Source organism: Dendrobates tinctorius, unplaced genomic scaffold, assembly GCF_039654945.1.
Source record: "Dendrobates tinctorius isolate UK_male_01 unplaced genomic scaffold, ASM3965494v1 ptg000272l, whole genome shotgun sequence".
Taxonomy (NCBI): Eukaryota; Metazoa; Chordata; class Amphibia; order Anura; family Dendrobatidae; genus Dendrobates; species Dendrobates tinctorius.
Window position 1 is genome coordinate 11,633,362 of NW_027361939.1, and position 15,221 is coordinate 11,648,582.

The 15,221-nt window shown below is 40.3% G+C and overlaps 13 non-coding genes across 13 annotated transcripts; 2 read left to right on the forward strand and 11 right to left on the reverse strand.

The window, feature by feature from the left end:
* Positions 1–603: 603 nt before the first annotated feature.
* On the forward strand, positions 604–675 carry TRNAE-CUC (transfer RNA glutamic acid (anticodon CUC)). The gene has a single exon. It is a non-coding gene; the product is annotated as a tRNA-Glu (tRNA).
* A 335-nt stretch (positions 676–1,010) lies between these two features.
* TRNAM-CAU (transfer RNA methionine (anticodon CAU)) lies at positions 1,011–1,083 on the reverse strand. The gene has a single exon. It is a non-coding gene; the product is annotated as a tRNA-Met (tRNA).
* Positions 1,084–2,822: 1,739 nt separating this feature from the next.
* TRNAR-CCU (transfer RNA arginine (anticodon CCU)) lies at positions 2,823–2,895 on the reverse strand. Its single transcript has one exon. It is a non-coding gene; the product is annotated as a tRNA-Arg (tRNA).
* A 126-nt stretch (positions 2,896–3,021) lies between these two features.
* On the reverse strand, positions 3,022–3,114 carry TRNAI-UAU (transfer RNA isoleucine (anticodon UAU)). Its single transcript is given in 2 exon segments — positions 3,022–3,057; positions 3,077–3,114. It is a non-coding gene; the product is annotated as a tRNA-Ile (tRNA).
* An 887-nt stretch (positions 3,115–4,001) lies between these two features.
* TRNAR-CCU (transfer RNA arginine (anticodon CCU)) lies at positions 4,002–4,074 on the reverse strand. The gene has a single exon. It is a non-coding gene; the product is annotated as a tRNA-Arg (tRNA).
* A 2,016-nt stretch (positions 4,075–6,090) lies between these two features.
* TRNAR-CCU (transfer RNA arginine (anticodon CCU)) lies at positions 6,091–6,163 on the reverse strand. Its single transcript has one exon. It is a non-coding gene; the product is annotated as a tRNA-Arg (tRNA).
* A 126-nt stretch (positions 6,164–6,289) lies between these two features.
* On the reverse strand, positions 6,290–6,382 carry TRNAI-UAU (transfer RNA isoleucine (anticodon UAU)). The gene is given in 2 exon segments: positions 6,290–6,325; positions 6,345–6,382. It is a non-coding gene; the product is annotated as a tRNA-Ile (tRNA).
* Positions 6,383–8,891: 2,509 nt separating this feature from the next.
* TRNAR-CCU (transfer RNA arginine (anticodon CCU)) lies at positions 8,892–8,964 on the reverse strand. The gene has a single exon. It is a non-coding gene; the product is annotated as a tRNA-Arg (tRNA).
* Positions 8,965–10,542: 1,578 nt separating this feature from the next.
* Positions 10,543–10,614, forward strand: TRNAE-CUC (transfer RNA glutamic acid (anticodon CUC)). Its single transcript has one exon. It is a non-coding gene; the product is annotated as a tRNA-Glu (tRNA).
* Positions 10,615–10,949: 335 nt separating this feature from the next.
* On the reverse strand, positions 10,950–11,022 carry TRNAM-CAU (transfer RNA methionine (anticodon CAU)). The gene has a single exon. It is a non-coding gene; the product is annotated as a tRNA-Met (tRNA).
* A 1,739-nt stretch (positions 11,023–12,761) lies between these two features.
* Positions 12,762–12,834, reverse strand: TRNAR-CCU (transfer RNA arginine (anticodon CCU)). The gene has a single exon. It is a non-coding gene; the product is annotated as a tRNA-Arg (tRNA).
* A 126-nt stretch (positions 12,835–12,960) lies between these two features.
* TRNAI-UAU (transfer RNA isoleucine (anticodon UAU)) lies at positions 12,961–13,053 on the reverse strand. Its single transcript is given in 2 exon segments — positions 12,961–12,996; positions 13,016–13,053. It is a non-coding gene; the product is annotated as a tRNA-Ile (tRNA).
* An 887-nt stretch (positions 13,054–13,940) lies between these two features.
* Positions 13,941–14,013, reverse strand: TRNAR-CCU (transfer RNA arginine (anticodon CCU)). Its single transcript has one exon. It is a non-coding gene; the product is annotated as a tRNA-Arg (tRNA).
* Positions 14,014–15,221: the final 1,208 nt, after the last annotated feature.

A 15,221-nucleotide genomic window follows, 5' to 3' on the forward strand; every position in this document is an offset into this window, starting at 1 on the left:
GGGTGACACAATATCCCAAGAAAAGGGGGGAGAATAGTTCCACGTGTGAGGAAAAAACCTCATGAACTTCAGATTACCAACTGACGTGCTAAGTACCATGCTCATGTGGCAACTTTTTTCTTTTGTGATGTAAAAGCTATTTAATCAAAGCAAAAACTTCTTTTTTTTTTTTTTTTTTTTAAATTTATCTGCTGCTTAGTGTATAACTTGTCCCACGTGGAAAAGTGGATAGGACCTAGTATCCCTGGTCGACTGGTTTACTTCCTGCTATGGGAGTGACACTCCTTTGGAACTAGTACACACATTCGAAAGCTGCCCCGTGCCTTGTACGTGAAAACAGTTTAGGAACTAAATTGGTTATGTTTTGGTACTGAATCGGAAAAATCTGTGGCCCTGTAGCCAAGATGGAGACAGAATCGATTGAGAAAACGAGGGACCAGTACCCCGTCTAAGAATCGAACGTTCATCTTTCAGCTTATGAGACTGATTTGCTTACAACTGTGTTAACGAGGCAAGCTGCGCAAATAGAACTGCAGAAGTTGCTTGTACCAAGTAGAAAACTTATTTTTTTTCACATTGTCACTGATACGACAGCACATCTCTTCCCATATGGTCTAGCGGTTAGGATTCCTGGTTCTCACCCAGGTGGCCTGGGTTCAACTCCCGGTATGGGAATGTACTTTTTCTGTACTGCCACCAACATTCAAAGACAAAGGTGTTTTTCAGACAAAAGTATTTCAGGTAGAATTTGCGTTAAGCTGTCGAAAATTCTGAACGCCATCTTTTGGTCCGTTCGTTGTGATGAACTTTGGCACAAGATTTAATTTGGTTTCATAGCTCAAATCAATCTCAACTAGCCCCTTTTACAGCAAACGTGTCAAGAGAATCAACAACCCATGTGTCCTGTCTGTCATTTGGGTTCGCAAATTCTTACTTATCAGAAACGTGTTAGAACTGAACGGGAAAGTTCTAAGTTTTTGACAAAATCTCTTCGGAAAAGAGGAGCCCGCTGCCCCGTGTGAGGATCGAACTCACGACCTTCAGATTATGAGACTGACGCGCTACCTACTGCGCTAACGAGGAAATCTGTGACATCACCTTTTGTGATTCCTAGATCCTGTGTTAACAGCTGCGTACAGAGGTCTTGTCAGTCTTTGTAACCCTACCTCTGACATTAAGGTGAAAATGCTCGAGAACGACAGGATGTACGAGTCCAAAATAGCTCCAGTGGCCAGGGTGAAAATTGAAAGATTACTCATTTTGTTTTTTAATAAAGAACATGATATGGAAAACCATTGTCAAAAATGTTCCAAAAATGGTTCACTTTTTTCACTTATTCTTTTATATTTTGAGATTTGCAAACATTGTGTGGTTGAAAGCATATCCATATCTTAGAAAATATACTCTGTGGTATTCGGGGCATTAATGAAGATGAAAACAATTAAGATGCTAGGCTTTTCCGCCACACAAAGTCGATACTGTTGTGTGTTAACACTTCTCTCAGTAGATAGAAAGGATCGCTCTAAATGGCAGAGGTTTGCAAGAACTAAGTCACGAGAAAACAAGACAATCGTCCAGTAGAACAGTCTTCACCTGCACCATCAACATTCCATGAGATGCTGTTGGAAATTGAAATCCACAAGCACCCCAGATGGCACTCAAACCCACAATCCCTGGCTTAGGAGGCCAGTGCCTTATCCATTAGGCCACTGGGGCTGGATAGCAAAAGTAAAAAATCAAAAAAATTTTTTTTCCTCATAAGAGTGAAGCAATCGCCACCAAATCATGAACAGATTCAACAACTTCAGTAGTCAAAAATACTAAAGAAAGACAAGAAAAGAATGCTCCAGGTGAGGGTCGAACTCACAACCTCGGCATTGCTCAACAGTTACTGCTTTATAAGCACCGCGCGCTGACAGGTTGCGCCACTGGAGCCATGTGGGTACGGATGGAAAGGATAAATTCTCCAAAAAAAAGAGACATTTGAAAGGGGATTGTTCTTCAGGAAATTAACTATTGCTTACAACAGGTTTGGGCGGGGGGTTATAATAATGTTTGACAATATGTATTCTACCATATCGCAATCTTTCTTAAAAATGAGAAATTTGTGCGCTGGGTCTTTTTAGACTCAAACATCCTGGGATTTTTTCAGGAAATGCGCTCGTACAATTGCTGCAATGAACACACGTTGACGCTATAGTTTGCATTGAAGCATCTAATGAGGGTTTGCCAAAATTCTTCTGAATTCAGGGGCAAAAGGGTCATCTGTGACATCACCTTTTGTGATTCCTAGATCCTGTATTAACAGCTGCGTACAGAGGTGTTGTCAGTCTTTGTAACCCTACCTCTGACATTAAGGTGAAACTGCTCGAGAACGACAAGATGTACGAGTCCAAAATAGCTCCAGTGGCCAGGGTGAAAATTGAAAGATTACTCATTTTGTTTTTTAATAAAGAACATGATATGGAAAACCATTGTCAAAAATGTTCCAAAAATGGTTCACTTTTTTCACTTATTCTTTTATATTTTGAGATTTGCAAACATTGTGTGGTTGAAAGCATATCCATATCTTAGAAAATATACTCTGTGGTATTCAGGGCATTAGTGAAGATGAAAACAATTAAGATGCTAGGCTTTTCCGCCACACAAAGTCGATACTGTTGCGTGTTAACACTTCTCTCAGTACATAGAAAGGATCGCTCTAAATGGCAGAGGTTTGCAAGAACTAAGTCACGAGAAAACAAGACAATCGTCCAGTAGAAGAGTTTTCACCTGCACCATCAACATTCCATGAGATGCTGTTGGAAAGGGAAATCCACAAGCACCCCAGATGGGACTCGAACCCACACTCCCTGGCTTAGGAGGCCAGTGCCTTATCCATTAGGCCACTGGGGCTGGATAGCAAAGGTAAAAAATCAAAAAAAAATTTTTTCCTCATAAGAGTGAAGCAATCGCCACCAAATCATGAACCGATTCAACTACTTCAGTAGTCAAAAATACTAAAGAAAGACAAGAACAGAATGCTCCAGGTGAGGGTCGAACTCACAACCTCGACATTGCTCAACAGTTACTGCTTTATAAGTACCGCGCGCTGACCGATTGCGCCACTGGAGCCATGCGGGTACGGATGGAAAGGATAAATTCTCCAAAAAAAAGAGACATTTGAAAGGGGATTGTTCTTCAGGAAATTAACTATTGCTTACAACAGGTTTGGGCGGGGGGTTATAATAATGTTTGACAATATGTATTCTACCATATCGCAATCTTTCTTAAAAATGAGAAATTTGTGCGCTGGGTCTTTTTAGACTCAAACATCCTGGGATTTTTTCAGGAAATGCGCTCGTACATTTGCTGCAATGAACACACGTTGACGTTATAGTTTGCATTGAAGCATCTAATGAGGGTTTGCCAAAATTCTTCTGAATTCAGGGGCAAAAGGGTCATCTGTGACATCACCTTTTGTGATTCCTAGATCCTGTATTAACAGCGGCGTACAGAGGTTTTGTCAGTCTTTGTAACCCTACCTCTGACATTAAGGTGAAACTGCTCGAGAACGACAGGATGTACGAGTCCAAAATAGCTCCAGTGGCCAGGGTGAAAATTGAAAGATTACTCATTTTGTTTTTTAATAAAGAACATGATATGGAAAACCATTGTCAAAAATGTTCCAAAAATGGTTCACTTTTTTCACTTATTCTTTTATATTTTGAGATTTGCAAACATTGTGTGGTTGAAAGCATATCCATATCTTAGAAAATATACTCTGTGGTATTCGGGGCATTAGTGAAGATGAAAACAATTAAGATGCTAGGCTTTTCCGCCACACAAAGTCGATACTGTTGCGTGTTAACACTTCTCTCAGTACATAGAAAGGATCGCTCTAAATGGCAGAGGTTTGCAAGAACAAAGTCACGAGAAAACAAGACAATCGTCCAGTAGAACAGTTTTCACCTGCACCATGAACATTCCATGAGATGCTGTTGGAAATGGAAATCCACAAGCACCCCAGATGGGACTCGAACCCACAATCCCTGGCTTAGGAGGCCAGTGCCTTATCCATTAGGCCACTGGGGCTGGATAGCAACGGTAAAAAATGAAAAAAAAATTTTTTCCTCATAAGAGTGAAGCAATCGCCACCAAATAATGAACCGATTCAACTACTTCAGTAGTCAAAAATACTAAAGAAAGACAAGAAAAGAATGCTCTTGGTGAGGGTCGAACTCACAACCTCGGCATTGCTCAACAGTTACTGCTTTATAAGTACTGCGCGCTGCCCGATTGCGCCACTGGAGCCATGCGGGTACGGATGGAAAGGATAAATTCTCCAAAAAAAAGAGACATTTGAAAGGGGATTGTTCTTCAGGAAATTAACTATTGCTTACAACAGGTTTGGGCGGGGGGTTATAATAATGTTTGACAATATGTATTCTACCATATCGCAATCTTTCTTAAAAATGAGAAATTTGTGCGCTGGGTCTTTTTAGACTCAAACATCCTGGGATTTTTTCAGGAAATGCGCTCGTACATTTGCTGCAATGAACACACGTTGACGCTATAGTTTGCATTGAAGCATCTAATGAGGGTTTGCCAAAATTCTTCTGAATTCAGGGGCAAAAGGGTCATCTGTGACATCACCTTTTGTGATTCCTAGATCCTGTATTAACAGCTGCGTACAGAGGTGTTGTCAGTCTTTGTAACCCTACCTCTGACATTAAGGTGAAACTGCTCGAGAACGACAGGATGTACGAGTCCAAAATAGCTCCAGTGGCCAGGGTGAAAATTGAAAGATTACTCATTTTGTTTTTTAACAAAGAACATGATATGGAAAACCATTGTCAAAAATGTTCCAAAAATGGTTCACTTTTTTCACTTATTCTTTTATATTTTGAGATTTGCAAACATTGTGTGGTTGAAAGCATATCCATATCTTAGAAAATATACTCTGTGGTATTCGGGGCATTAGTGAAGATGAAAACAATTAAGATGCTAGGCTTTTCCGCCACACAAAGTCTATAAAGTTGCGTTTTAACATTTCTCTCAGTACATAGAAAGGATCGCTCTAAATGACAGAGGTTTGCAAGAACTAAGTCACGAGAAAACAAGACAATCGTCCAGTAGAACAGTTTTCACCTGCACCATGAACATTCCATGAGATGCTGTTGGAAAGGGAAATCCACAAGCACCCCAGATGGGACTCGAACCCACAATTCCTAGCTTAGGAGGCCAGTGCCTTATCCATTAGGCCACTTGGGCTGGATAGCAAAGGTAAAAAATCAAAAAAATTTTTTTTCCTCAGCTTTGGGCGGGGGGTTATAATAATGTTTGACAATATGTATTCTACCATATCGCAATCTTTCTTAAAAATGAGAAATTTGTGCGCTGGGTCTTTTTAGACTCAAACATCCTGGGATTTTTTCAGGAAATGCGCTCGTACATTTGCTGCAATGAACACACGTTGACGCTATAGTTTGGATTGAAGCATCTAATGAGGGTTTGCCAAAATTCTTCTGAATTCAGGGGCAAAAGGGTCATCTGTGACATCACCTTTTGTGATTCCTAGATCCTGTATTAACAGCTGCGTACAGAGGTGTTGTCAGTCTTTGTAACCCTACCTCTGACATTAAGGTGAAACTGCTCGAGAACGACAGGATGTACGAGTCCAAAATAGCTCCAGTGGCCAGGGTGAAAATTGAAAGATTACTCATTTTGTTTTTTAATAAAGAACATGATATGGAAAACCATTGTCAAAAATGTTCCAAAAATGGTTCACTTTTTTCACTTATTCTTTTATATTTTGAGATTTGCAAACATTGTGTGGTTGAAAGCATATCCATATCTTAGAAAATATACTCTGTGGTATTCGGGGCATTAGTGAAGATGAAAACAATTAAGATGCTAGGCTTTTCCGCCACACAAAATTCGATACTGTTGCGTGTTAACACTTCTCTCAGTACATAGAAAGGATCGCTCTAAATGGCAGAGGTTTGCAAGAACTAAGTCACGAGAAAACAAGACAATCGTCCAGTAGAAGAGTTTTCACCTGCACCATCAACATTCCATGAGATGCTGTTGGAAAGGGAAATCCACAAGCACCCCAGATGGGACTCGAACCCACACTCCCTGGCTTAGGAGGCCAGTGCCTTATCCATTAGGCCACTGGGGCTGGATAGCAAAGGTAAAAAATCAAAAAAAAATTTTTTCCTCATAAGAGTGAAGCAATCGCCACCAAATCATGAACCGATTCAACTACTTCAGTAGTCAAAAATACTAAAGAAAGACAAGAACAGAATGCTCCAGGTGAGGGTCGAACTCACAACCTCGACATTGCTCAACAGTTACTGCTTTATAAGTACCGCGCGCTGACCGATTGCGCCACTGGAGCCATGCGGGTACGGATGGAAAGGATAAATTCTCCAAAAAAAAGAGACATTTGAAAGGGGATTGTTCTTCAGGAAATTAACTATTGCTTACAACAGGTTTGGGCGGGGGGTTATAATAATGTTTGACAATATGTATTCTACCATATCGCAATCTTTCTTAAAAATGAGAAATTTGTGCGCTGGGTCTTTTTAGACTCAAACATCCTGGGATTTTTTCAGGAAATGCGCTCGTACATTTGCTGCAATGAACACACGTTGACGCTATAGTTTGCATTGAAGCATCTAATGAGGGTTTGCCAAAATTCTTCTGAATTCAGGGGCAAAAGGGTCATCTGTGACATCACCTTTTGTGATTCCTAGATCATAGAATCATAGAATCATAGAATCGTAGATTTGGAAGGGACCTCCTGGGCCATCTGGTCCAACCCCCTGCTCAAAGCAGGATTCGCTAAATCATCCCAGTCAGATGTCTGTCCAGCCTCTGTTTGAAGACTTCCATTGAAGGAGAACTCACCAATTCTCGTGGCAGCCTGTTCCACTCATTGATCACTCTATCTGTCAAAAAGTTTTTTCTAATATCTAATCTGTGTCTCTTCCCATTCAGTTTCATCCCATTGCTTCTAGTCTTTCCTTGTGCAAATGAGAATAAAGTTGATCCTTCTACAATGTGACAGCCCTTTAGATATTTGTAGACAGCTATTAAGTCTCCTCTCAGTCTTCTCTTTTGCAAACTAAACATTCCCAAATCCTGCAACCTTTCCTCATAAGACAGGGTTTGCAGACCGGTCACCATTCTGGTCGCTCTTTTCTGAACTTGCTCCAGTTTGTTGATGTCTTTTTTAAAATGTGGTGCCCAAAACTGGACACAATATTCCAGATGAGGTCTGACCAAAGAGGAGTAGAGGGAAATAATGACTTCACGTGATCTAGACTGTATGCTTCTGTTAATACATCCTAGAATTGCATTTGCCTTTTTTGCTGCTGCATCACACTGTTGACTCATATTCAATCTGTGATCTATTAGTATACCCAAGTCTTTTTCACATGTGCTGTCACTTAGCCCTATTCCTCCCATTCTATATATGCTTTTTTCATTTTTATTGCCCAGATGTAGTACTTTGCATTTCTCCCTGTTAAAAACCATTCTGTTAGTTGCTGCCCACTTCTCCAGTTTATTTAAATCTTTTTGAATCCTCTCTCTCTCTTCTCTAGTATTAGCTATCCCTCCTAGCTTTGTGTCATCAGCAAATTTAATCAGTTTACCCTCAATTCCTTCATCTAAATCGTTGATAAAGATGTTGAACAATACAGGGCCCAGGACAGAGCCCTGTGGTACCCCACTTGAGACATTCTTCCAACTGGATGTGCAGCCATTTACGACCACTCTTTGGGTCCGATCACTAAGCCAGTTATGAATCCACCTAACAGTTGCCTTGTCCATTCCATACTTAGTCATTTTTTCAATAAGGATTGTATGAGAGACTTTGTCAAATGCTTTGCTGAAGTCAAGATATATTATATCTACAGCATTTCCTTGATCCACCCAATCAGTGATACCGTCATAGAAGGAAATTAAGTTAGTCTGACATGACTTATTAGTTAGAAACCCATGCTGACTCTGTTTAATCACTTCATTCTTATCCAGGTATTGACATACATGTTGTTTAACAATTTGTTCAAAGATCTTTCCTGGTATAGAAGTCAGACTCACCGGCCTATAGTTGCCTGGGTCCACCTTCTTCCCCTTTTTGAAGATAGGAACAACATTTGCTCTTCTCCAGTCTTCTGGCACTTCTCCTGTTCTCCAAGAATTTTCAAAGATTATGGAGAGGGGTTCAAAAATTTCTTCTGTTATCTCCTTCAGTACTCTGGGGTGTAATTCATCTGGACCTGGAGACTTGAATTCATTTAGGTTAACTAAGTGTTTCCTCACTATCTTTCTGTTTATAGATATCCTGGATTCTTCTATTCCCTTAATTAACATCCTGTATTAACAGCTGCGTACAGAGGTGTTGTCAGTCTTTGTAACCCTACCTCTGACATTAAGGTGAAACTGCTCGAGAACGACAGGATGTACGAGTCCAAAATAGCTCCAGTGGCCAGGGTGAAAATTCAAAGATTACTCATTTTGTTTTTTAATAAAGAACATGATATGGAAAACCATTGTCAAAAATGTTCCAAAAATGGTTCACTTTTTTCACTTATTCTTTTATATTTTGAGATTTGCAAACATTGTGTGGTTGAAAGCATATCCATATCTTAGAAAATATACTCTGTGGTATTCGGGGCATTAGTGAAGATGAAAACAATTAAGATGCTAGGCTTTTCCGCCACACAAAGTCGATACTGTTGCGTGTTAACACTTCTCTCAGTACATAGAAAGGATCGCTCTAAATGGCAGAGGTTTGCAAGAACTAAGTCACGAGAAAACAAGACAATCGTCCAGTAGAACAGTTTTCACCTGCACCATCAACATTCCATGAGATGCTGTTGGAAAGGGAAATCCACAAGCACCCCAGATGGGACTCGACCCCACACTCCCTGGCTTAGGAGGCCAGTGCCTTATCCATTAGGCCACTGGGGCTGGATAGCAAAGGTAAAAAATCAAAAAAAAATTTTTTCCTCATAAGAGTGAAGCAATCGCCACCAAATCATGAACCGATTCAACTACTTCAGTAGTCAAAAATACTAAAGAAAGACAAGAAAAGAATGCTCCAGGTGAGGGTTGAACTCACAACCTCGACATTGCTCAACAGTTACTGCTTTATAAGTACGGCTCGCTGACCGATTGAGCCACTGAAGCCATGCGAGTACGTATGGAAAGGATAAATTCTCCAAAAAAAAGAGACATTTGAAAGGGGATTGTTCTTCAGGAAATTAACTATTGCTTACAACAGGTTTGGGCGGGGGGTTATAATAATGTTTGACAATATGTATTCTACCATATCGCAATCTTTCTTAAGAATGAGAAATTTGTGCGCTGGGTCTTTTTAGACTCAAACATCCTGGGATTTTTTCAGGAAATGCGCTCGTACATTTGCTGCAATGAACACACGTTGGCGCTATAGTTTGCATTGAAGCATCTAATGAGGGTTTGCCAAAATTCTTCTGAATTCAGGGGCAAAAGGGTCATCTGTGACATCACCTTTTGTGATTCCTAGATCCTGTATTAACAGCTGCGTACAGAGGTGTTGTCAGTCTTTGTAACCCTACCTCTGACATTAAGGTGAAACTGCTCGAGAACGACTGGATGTACGAGTCCAAAATAGCTCCAGTGGCCAGGGTGAAAATTGAAAGATTACTCATTTTGTTTTTTAATAAAGAACATGATATGGAAAACCATTGTCAAAAATGTTCCAAAAATGCTGAACATCAGGGTATTTGTGGCTCTTACTGACCTTTAGCACAAGATTTCATTTTGTTTCATAGCTTAAACCATTCTCAACTACACCTTATTACTCCAAAGCATCAAGGGACTCAACAATCCATGGGTTCTGTCTGTCACTAAGGCTCCTGTTTCCTTTCGAATCGGAAACATTTCAGTGAGAAAGTTCTGAGTGGGTGACACAATATCCCAAGAAAAGGGGGGAGAATAGTTCCACGTGTGAGGAAAAAACCTCATGAACTTCAGATTACCAACTGACGTGCTAAGTACCATGCTCATGTGGCAACTTTTTTCTTTTGTGATGTAAAAGCTATTTAATCAAAGCAAAAACTTCTTTTTTTTTTTTTTTTTTTTAAATTTATCTGCTGCTTAGTGTATAACTTGTCCCACGTGGAAAAGTGGATAGGACCTAGTATCCCTGGTCGACTGGTTTACTTCCTGCTATGGGAGTGACACTCCTTTGGAACTAGTACACACATTCGAAAGCTGCCCCGTGCCTTGTACGTGAAAACAGTTTAGGAACTAAATTGGTTATGTTTTGGTACTGAATCGGAAAAATCTGTGGCCCTGTAGCCAAGATGGAGACAGAATCGATTGAGAAAACGAGGGACCAGTACCCCGTCTAAGAATCGAACGTTCATCTTTCAGCTTATGAGACTGATTTGCTTACAACTGTGTTAACGAGGCAAGCTGCGCAAATAGAACTGCAGAAGTTGCTTGTACCAAGTAGAAAACTTATTTTTTTTCACATTGTCACTGATACGACAGCACATCTCTTCCCATATGGTCTAGCGGTTAGGATTCCTGGTTCTCACCCAGGTGGCCTGGGTTCAACTCCCGGTATGGGAATGTAATTTTTCTGTACTGCCACCAACATTCAAAGACAAAGGTGTTTTTCAGACAAAAGTATTTCAGGTTGAATTTGCGTTAAGCTGTCGAAAATTCTGAACGCCATCTTTTGGTCCGTTCGTTGTGATGAACTTTGGCACAAGATTTAATTTGGTTTCATAGCTCAAATCAATCTCAACTAGCCCCTTTTACAGCAAACGTGTCAAGAGAATCAACAACCCATGTGTCCTGTCTGTCATTTGGGTTCGCAAATTCTTACTTATCAGAAACGTGTTAGAACTGAACGGGAAAGTTCTAAGTTTTTGACAAAATCTCTTCGGAAAAGAGGAGCCCGCTGCCCCGTGTGAGGATCGAACTCACGACCTTCAGATTATGAGACTGACGCGCTACCTACTGCGCTAACGAGGAAATCTGTGACATCACCTTTTGTGATTCCTAGATCCTGTGTTAACAGCTGCGTACAGAGGTCTTGTCAGTCTTTGTAACCCTACCTCTGACATTAAGGTGAAAATGCTCGAGAACGACAGGATGTACGAGTCCAAAATAGCTCCAGTGGCCAGGGTGAAAATTGAAAGATTACTCATTTTGTTTTTTAATAAAGAACATGATATGGAAAACCATTGTCAAAAATGTTCCAAAAATGGTTCACTTTTTTCACTTATTCTTTTATATTTTGAGATTTGCAAACATTGTGTGGTTGAAAGCATATCCATATCTTAGAAAATATACTCTGTGGTATTCGGGGCATTAATGAAGATGAAAACAATTAAGATGCTAGGCTTTTCCGCCACACAAAGTCGATACTGTTGTGTGTTAACACTTCTCTCAGTAGATAGAAAGGATCGCTCTAAATGGCAGAGGTTTGCAAGAACTAAGTCACGAGAAAACAAGACAATCGTCCAGTAGAACAGTCTTCACCTGCACCATCAACATTCCATGAGATGCTGTTGGAAATTGAAATCCACAAGCACCCCAGATGGCACTCAAACCCACAATCCCTGGCTTAGGAGGCCAGTGCCTTATCCATTAGGCCACTGGGGCTGGATAGCAAAAGTAAAAAATCAAAAAAATTTTTTTTCCTCATAAGAGTGAAGCAATCGCCACCAAATCATGAACAGATTCAACAACTTCAGTAGTCAAAAATACTAAAGAAAGACAAGAAAAGAATGCTCCAGGTGAGGGTCGAACTCACAACCTCGGCATTGCTCAACAGTTACTGCTTTATAAGCACCGCGCGCTGACAGGTTGCGCCACTGGAGCCATGTGGGTACGGATGGAAAGGATAAATTCTCCAAAAAAAAGAGACATTTGAAAGGGGATTGTTCTTCAGGAAATTAACTATTGCTTACAACAGGTTTGGGCGGGGGGTTATAATAATGTTTGACAATATGTATTCTACCATATCGCAATCTTTCTTAAAAATGAGAAATTTGTGCGCTGGGTCTTTTTAGACTCAAACATCCTGGGATTTTTTCAGGAAATGCGCTCGTACAATTGCTGCAATGAACACACGTTGACGCTATAGTTTGCATTGAAGCATCTAATGAGGGTTTGCCAAAATTCTTCTGAATTCAGGGGCAAAAGGGTCATCTGTGACATCACCTTTTGTGATTCCTAGATCCTGTATTAACAGCTGCGTACAGAGGTGTTGTCAGTCTTTGTAACCCTACCTCTGACATTAAGGTGAAACTGCTCGAGAACGACAAGATGTACGAGTCCAAAATAGCTCCAGTGGCCAGGGTGAAAATTGAAAGATTACTCATTTTGTTTTTTAATAAAGAACATGATATGGAAAACCATTGTCAAAAATGTTCCAAAAATGGTTCACTTTTTTCACTTATTCTTTTATATTTTGAGATTTGCAAACATTGTGTGGTTGAAAGCATATCCATATCTTAGAAAATATACTCTGTGGTATTCAGGGCATTAGTGAAGATGAAAACAATTAAGATGCTAGGCTTTTCCGCCACACAAAGTCGATACTGTTGCGTGTTAACACTTCTCTCAGTACATAGAAAGGATCGCTCTAAATGGCAGAGGTTTGCAAGAACTAAGTCACGAGAAAACAAGACAATCGTCCAGTAGAAGAGTTTTCACCTGCACCATCAACATTCCATGAGATGCTGTTGGAAAGGGAAATCCACAAGCACCCCAGATGGGACTCGAACCCACACTCCCTGGCTTAGGAGGCCAGTGCCTTATCCATTAGGCCACTGGGGCTGGATAGCAAAGGTAAAAAATCAAAAAAAAATTTTTTCCTCATAAGAGTGAAGCAATCGCCACCAAATGATGAACCGATTCAACTACTTCAGTAGTCAAAAATACTAAAGAAAGACAAGAACAGAATGCTCCAGGTGAGGGTCGAACTCACAACCTCGACATTGCTCAACAGTTACTGCTTTATAAGTACCGCGCGCTGACCGATTGCGCCACTGGAGCCATGCGGGTACGGATGGAAAGGATAAATTCTCCAAAAAAAAGAGACATTTGAAAGGGGATTGTTCTTCAGGAAATTAACTATTGCTTACAACAGGTTTGGGCGGGGGGTTATAATAATGTTTGACAATATGTATTCTACCATATCGCAATCTTTCTTAAAAATGAGAAATTTGTGCGCTGGGTCTTTTTAGACTCAAACATCCTGGGATTTTTTCAGGAAATGCGCTCGTACATTTGCTGCAATGAACACACGTTGACGTTATAGTTTGCATTGAAGCATCTAATGAGGGTTTGCCAAAATTCTTCTGAATTCAGGGGCAAAAGGGTCATCTGTGACATCACCTTTTGTGATTCCTAGATCCTGTATTAACAGCGGCGTACAGAGGTTTTGTCAGTCTTTGTAACCCTACCTCTGACATTAAGGTGAAACTGCTCGAGAACGACAGGATGTACGAGTCCAAAATAGCTCCAGTGGCCAGGGTGAAAATTGAAAGATTACTCATTTTGTTTTTTAATAAAGAACATGATATGGAAAACCATTGTCAAAAATGTTCCAAAAATGGTTCACTTTTTTCACTTATTCTTTTATATTTTGAGATTTGCAAACATTGTGTGGTTGAAAGCATATCCATATCTTAGAAAATATACTCTGTGGTATTCGGGGCATTAGTGAAGATGAAAACAATTAAGATGCTAGGCTTTTCCGCCACACAAAGTCGATACTGTTGCGTGTTAACACTTCTCTCAGTACATAGAAAGGATCGCTCTAAATGGCAGAGGTTTGCAAGAACAAAGTCACGAGAAAACAAGACAATCGTCCAGTAGAACAGTTTTCACCTGCACCATGAACATTCCATGAGATGCTGTTGGAAATGGAAATCCACAAGCACCCCAGATGGGACTCGAACCCACAATCCCTGGCTTAGGAGGCCAGTGCCTTATCCATTAGGCCACTGGGGCTGGATAGCAACGGTAAAAAATCAAAAAAAAATTTTTTCCTCATAAGAGTGAAGCAATCGCCACCAAATAATGAACCGATTCAACTACTTCAGTAGTCAAAAATACTAAAGAAAGACAAGAAAAGAATGCTCTTGGTGAGGGTCGAACTCACAACCTCGGCATTGCTCAACAGTTACTGCTTTATAAGTACTGCGCGCTGCCCGATTGCGCCACTGGAGCCATGCGGGTACGGATGGAAAGGATAAATTCTCCAAAAAAAAGAGACATTTGAAAGGGGATTGTTCTTCAGGAAATTAACTATTGCTTACAACAGGTTTGGGCGGGGGGTTATAATAATGTTTGACAATATGTATTCTACCATATCGCAATCTTTCTTAAAAATGAGAAATTTGTGCGCTGGGTCTTTTTAGACTCAAACATCCTGGGATTTTTTCAGGAAATGCGCTCGTACATTTGCTGCAATGAACACACGTTGACGCTATAGTTTGCATTGAAGCATCTAATGAGGGTTTGCCAAAATTCTTCTGAATTCAGGGGCAAAAGGGTCATCTGTGACATCACCTTTTGTGATTCCTAGATCCTGTATTAACAGCTGCGTACAGAGGTGTTGTCAGTCTTTGTAACCCTACCTCTGACATTAAGGTGAAACTGCTCGAGAACGACAGGATGTACGAGTCCAAAATAGCTCCAGTGGCCAGGGTGAAAATTGAAAGATTACTCATTTTGTTTTTTAACAAAGAACATGATATGGAAAACCATTGTCAAAAATGTTCCAAAAATGGTTCACTTTTTTCACTTATTCTTTTATATTTTGAGATTTGCAAACATTGTGTGGTTGAAAGCATATCCATATCTTAGAAAATATACTCTGTGGTATTCGGGGCATTAGTGAAGATGAAAACAATTAAGATGCTAGGCTTTTCCGCCACACAAAGTCTATAAAGTTGCGTTTTAACATTTCTCTCAGTACATAGAAAGGATCGCTCTAAATGACAGAGGTTTGCAAGAACTAAGTCACGAGAAAACAAGACAATCGTCCAGTAGAACAGTTTTCACCTGCACCATGAACATTCCATGAGATGCTGTTGGAAAGGGAAATCCACAAGCACCCCAGATGGGACTCGAACCCACAATTCCTAGCTTAGGAGGCCAGTGCCTTATCCATTAGGCCACTTGGGCTGGATAGCAAAGGTAAAAAATCAAATAAA